Genomic DNA, 6,191 nt, shown 5'->3' on the forward strand with positions numbered 1-6,191 from the left:
ACTAGAGCGGCAACGGCCACAGGCCCGGGGGAGGGAAGGTGGAGGACTCCGGGGGGCCTCAGCCCTAGTCGAAGCTAGAGGGTGCTGAGGCGTCTGGGCCCGGCTGCTGGGCGCGCTACAGGGTCATTTTTCCTTCCCAGCAGCCCCAGGCTTCCTGCAGGGGGGCGGGTCCACCAAGCCAGGGGCTAGTTGGCATCCCATGGAGCAATTCCCCTGGTTAATACGGCCTGGGCCATGGGGACGCAGGACCCCGGGGCAGCGGAGGAGGCTCTGAGTGTTGTCACCCCTGAGCATTCATGAATCAGGATCCAAAAAAAAAAAAAAAAAAAAATTCCCAGATTGGCTCACACATCACAAGGTTTTCTAAAATTAACAAAAGGAGGTTCTTACTGTTTGCCTGCTGCTGGTGGTGTTCTTGTATCACGTTCGCAAGCTCACCACCACCACCAACACACAGGGTAGACACATCCTTTTTCCAAAACACAAAGCTGGGATTCTCACATAACAGCGTGATTCCCAGAGCTGGGGCTTTAAGAAAAACACTATGCATCACAACACTTGGGATAAAATGGTGAGAACTGGCAACACTGTAATGGCCAGCGCAGGCTGGTATCTGTCGCCTTTGTGGGCCACATCTCCATGCTAAAGATGAAGGTGGCTACAGATACATTGTAAGTTCCTTTGGGCCATAAACAGGGTAGCCACCTGTACTTCAAGAAGATAAAATATGACAGCATGAAAAAGGAAAGACAAAGCTGTTCTCAAGGGAGAGCTGTTGCTGCCTAGCCAGTTAGTCCCCATTCGGTATGTGTGGAAGTGATTGTTCATTCCTAATTGCAGTACTTTGCATTTGTCCTTATTGAATTTCATCTTACTGATTTGAAGACCAATTCTGCAATTTATGAAGATGATTTTGAATTCTAATCCTGTCCTCCAAATGCTTGCAACCCCTCTCATCATGAAGTTGTCAGCAAATTTTATAAGTGTATACTCCATCATCCAGATAATTAATGAAAATATTGAATAATACTGGACCCAGGACAAACCCCTGTGGGTCCTCCCAGTTTGACAGCGAACCATAAACAAACTAGGGAAATAAAACCTACATGGAACTACGATATAGTGGCTGCATAACTGGTGTAAAAACCATTCCCAGAGAGTAGTTATCACTTATCAGTGGTTCACAGTCAAGCTGGAAGGCCATAATGAGTGGAGTCCCCCAGGGATCAGTTCTGGGTCTGGTTCTGGTTCTATTCAACATCTTCATCACTTATTTAGATAATGACATAGTACACTTAAAAATTGTGGATGATACCATACTGGGAGGGGTTGCAAGTGTTTTGGAGGATAGGATTAAAATTCAAAAGGATCTGGACAAACTGGAGAAAGGGTCTGAAGTAAATAGGATGAAATTCAATAAGGACAAATGCAAAGTACTCTACTTAGGAAGGAACAATCAGTTACATAAAAAAATGGGAAATGACTGCCAAGGGAGGAGTACTGTGGAAAGAGGTCTGGAGATCATCGTGGATCGCAAGCTAAATATGAGTCAACAATATAACACTGTTGCAAAAAAAAAAAAAAAACATAATTCTGGGATATATTAGCAGGAGTGATGTAAACAAGACGTGAGAAGAAATTCTTCCGCTTTACTCCACACTGATTAGGCCTCAAATAGAGTATTGTGTCTGGTTCTGGATGCCACATTTCAGGAAAAATGTGGACTAACTGGAGAAAGTCCAGAGAAGAGCAACAAAAATTATTCAAAGGTCTAGAAAACATGACCTATGAGAGAAGATTGAAAAAATTGGGTTTGTTTAGTCTGGAGAAGAGAAGACTGAGAGGGGACATGATAACAGTTTTCAAGTACATAAAAGGTTGTTACAAGGAGGACAGAAAAAAATTGTTCTCCTAAACCTCTGAGGATAGGACAAGAAGCAATGGGCTTAAATTGCAGCAAGGGCGATTTAGGTTGGACATTAGGAAAAACTTCTTGTCAGGGTAGTTAAGCAGTGTATCAAATTGCCTAGGGAGATTCTGGAATCTCCATAATTGGAGATTTTTAAGAGGAGGTTAGACAAAGACCTGTCAGGGATGGTCTAGATAATACTTAGTCCTGCCATTAGTGCAGGGGACTGGACTAGATGACTTCTCGAGGTCCCTTCCAGTCCTTCAATTCTAAGACTGATAACTGCTCTTTGAGTACAGTCTTTCAACCAGATGTACACCTATATTATAGTAATTTAATCTAGATCATATTTCTATAGACAACCAGGCCATAGGTAGTCAGACCTAATGGTTGAAATGAGAGTTCAACCTACAGGTTAGAGCTGGGTCCAGGGTGGTTAGAGTCCAGGAATGAGCTGAGGGTCAGTACCACAGGGACAGAAGCTAAATGTCAAAGACGTAGGGTAAACCAGAATCATAAGCCAGAGGTGGAGCCGAGGATCAAACCCAGAAGTCAATAGCCTGTGCGGGTGGCAGGTGGAGCAGGAGAAGGTTCAAGAACAAGGCAGGAGCAAGACAGGAACCAGGCAGGACCAAGGACTGGAAGTAGGCTAGAGCAAGGGCTGAAAGCAAGAGCTGGGCAAGCACAGCTGTGGGTGTGGTTCACATTCAGCAGTCATTGATCTCCTGTGGATGCCAGGACTGTAAGCAGGGCTGCTAAACAAACAGCTAATGAGGTGCTGAGGCTTCTCTGTCAATTCCAAGGCAGTGCAGTGGGGCTCTTTATAGAGATGTTATTCAAGAAGTAGGCCAGCAGCTGATCCTAGCTGGTCTCGCCCTGACAGCACCCCTCTCCTTTCGGGGTTGCTCTTCAGGAGCACTTGGGCTGGGTTTCTTGGGGTAGGCCCAATGGAAGGCAAGCAGGAGGTTCTGGACCTGAGCGTGTTTCACATGTTCCCATGGCCGCTCCTCCAGGCCATAGCCATCCCAGTCAATCAGATATTGGAGTCTTCCCTGGACTCGGCAGGAGTCCAGAATCTGCTGGATCATGTATTCCTCTTGGTCCTGCATGGTTATTGGCAGGGAAGGAGTAGAGCAGTGTGGGAAGGGATTTTCAACAAAAGATTTCGAGAGAGATGTGGAACACAGGGTGGCTCTTAAGGGATTCTGGCAGCTGCAATCAAAATATTACTGAGTTATGTCGTTCTGTGATTGCAAATGGCCTTAGTGGTCCAGCTTCACGGATGCACAAGCCAAACCTTGTCATTTACCATGAAGTTAGGGGTCATCTGATGGTGAGTGTCAGCATGGCATTTGTATGTTGTCTTAGCCTCTTCTAACTGGTGTTTGAGTCCTTGATGCACTTGCATAGGTGCTGGAACTAGGCGTGCAGCTGCACCCCTGGCTTGAAGTGGTTTCCATTATATACAGAGTTTACAGTTTGAGTAAATGGCTCTCGGCACCCCTGCTATAAAAATGGTTCCAGCAGCTCTGTGCACTTGGTGAATGTTGAGAAAGATTTTGAGGTGATACCAAGAGTGGAGCCCATAATTCATGAAGAAAAGCGTCTGTTGATTCAGGGCATGTGTATAGTTGTAGGCAAATTCGGTGTGGGGAATGTGTTCCAGCCAATCATCCTGGTAGTTTAGTAAGCAGCGTAGGTCCTGCTTCAGAAATTGATTGATTCACTCAACAGTTGAGATACAAGGTTTGATGCCCAAAAGATGCAGAAATTCCCACAAAAAGCAAGAAATGAACAGGGACTCCCAGTTGTGGTACTATGCTTGTGGACAGCCCATGAAGGTGAAAGATGTTGTCTTCGAATAGACAGGCTATTTCCTGAGCGGTGGGGAGGCCGCAACATGGTATAAAATGTGCCATCTTCATCAGGAGATCAACTACCACTAGAATTCTGGTGTACTCTTGGAAGGGCAGTAGCTCCATGATGAGCAAGCCCTGATTACCTAGAATAATAAAAAGACAGACATCTTTTTGTATTTTTTAAAATCTAAATAAATAACTAGATAAAAACTGGCACTCTTCATGGTGCTGTTATTTGCATGTTATTTAATTATTTTTGTTCCTGGTACAATTATTATTGTTTTTTTCTATTATGGTAGTTCCTAGCAATCCCAGCCGGGAATCAGGCACCATTGTGCTAGGCACTGTTCATATATATAATAAAAAAGACAGTGTCTGCTCTAAACAGCTCAGTATATAAAAGATATAGGTTTGATAGCCCTGGAGACTGAAGTCCTCTACCCACAGAATAGGTACAGCACGAGCAGTGGCAGTACAAGCCTCACCTTAGCTGTTTAGCAAATGTACCTAAACTCTGACTTGAAAGGACCACCCCTAGGAACAAAAGGGAACTTTGGCTTTGTGGCCCATGTAGATCCTTGGGCAGTCTACTGAGACTCACAGCAAGGAAGCCAATTAATGTCAGACAGGTGGTAGATTTTTGTGTATACACCTGCCATTAAGCACTAGACAACTCTCAACTCATTTCAGAGGCTGCTGAAAAGCTATCAGATCGTAACAACCTTTTGGACGCTACCACTAGGTGCTGTATTTGAACTGGCACCCAAATAGTAAGAAGCTATTACCAGTCCCCCACAAGCACAATTCTAAAGTATATGCACAGAGAGTACACTCCCTACATGAATGCAGAATTGCAAGGCTTGAATTACTTATGAAATATGAATGGATTGCTACTAGGTTTACAATAAATGGTGCTAGGAGAATTCCTTGAAATTCTTCTTGCTTTAGAACAATATGAAACCACAGAACAAAGTACACACTGAAGTAACACCAAGTAACTCTGAAAAAATTCTGGGCAATGCAGGCTAAAGATTCAAAAGCACATAGTTGAAAAAAAGACAGATAGAAGGGCCTGACTTACAGACACAGTGTCTGCTTTCACACTGGCCTTTGTGAATTTGTCAGACGTAGCATTAAAACAAGATGATAGTTTTGCTGCTTGAATGTTCTTATTGTTTAACCATAATTTATTTTAAATGCAGAATATTTTCATGGTATAGGACAATGGTGTGACATTGCACTCTATATGTTTGTCGAAATATGCTTATGAGTGTGACTATAATGTAACTAGAATATGCTTTATGCAAAAGGTCTCTTGTAAGGTATCGTTACAAAGCTTAAAATCCACTGAGTGTGTTCATCCTATTTGTATGAATGTATGATTCTTGTATCTGAAGCTAGAAATATGAAGTTAACTCTGAGGTCCTATTGTAATTATGCAAAGTGTGGTTTAGAATCTTGATGACACCCATTCACTAGGATAATTGGCTGTAAATGGCTCTGTTTACCTGCAAGCCTTCCTGTGTACCTGAAGTGGCTAATGAAGTCTCGCAGGACATGTCATATGATACTGGAATACATTTTAAACCTGGTGCTTTTCCATTTAGAAGGAGGGGTGGGAACCCAGAGAGAGACAAAGGATTCCTGCCTTGGGCCAAAGATATAAAAGGGGGTGGAACAGAACAAGGGGGGCTGCCAGTCATGAGAAATCCTCGAGTTACCACCTGAGCTGGAACTAACAAGAACTGTACCAGGGGAAAGGATTGGGCCCAGACTAGAAAGGAGTCTAGTCTGTGAAAGAAGCTTATTGGAACATCTCTGAGGGTGAGATTTACCTGTATTCAGTTTCTAAATGTATTAGGCTTAGACTTGCATGTTTTGTTTTATTTTACTTTACTTGATGACTTACTTTGTTCTGTCTGTTATTACTTGGAACCACTTAAATCCTACTTTTTATTCTTAATAAAATCACTTTTATTTATTATTGAACCCAGAGTAAGTGATTAATACCTGCGGGAGGAAACAGCTGTGTATATCTCTCTATCTGTGTTATAGAGGACGGACAATTTAGGAGTTTACCCTGTATAAGATTTATACACAGTAAAACAGATTTATTTGGGGTTTGGATCCCATTGGGAGCTGAGCGTCTCGGTGCTGGAGACAGGATTACCTGCTGAGTGGTTTTCAGTTAAAGCCTGCAACTTTGGGAATGTGGTTCAGACCCTGGGTCTGTGTTGCAGCAGGCTTGCATATCTGGCTCAACAAAACAGGGTTCTGGAGCCCCAAGCTGACAGGGAAAATGGGCTCAGCATGTCAGGTGACAGCCCCAAAGGGGTCTCTGTGACCGAACCCATCACACCAGCTCCCCAGCATCTAACATACAGAATGCTAATGTCGATCTGCTCATACTTTTCGTCGCTGTC

Source organism: Lepidochelys kempii, chromosome 6 (assembly GCF_965140285.1).
Source record: "Lepidochelys kempii isolate rLepKem1 chromosome 6, rLepKem1.hap1, whole genome shotgun sequence".
Lineage (NCBI taxonomy): Eukaryota > Metazoa > Chordata > Testudines > Cheloniidae > Lepidochelys > Lepidochelys kempii.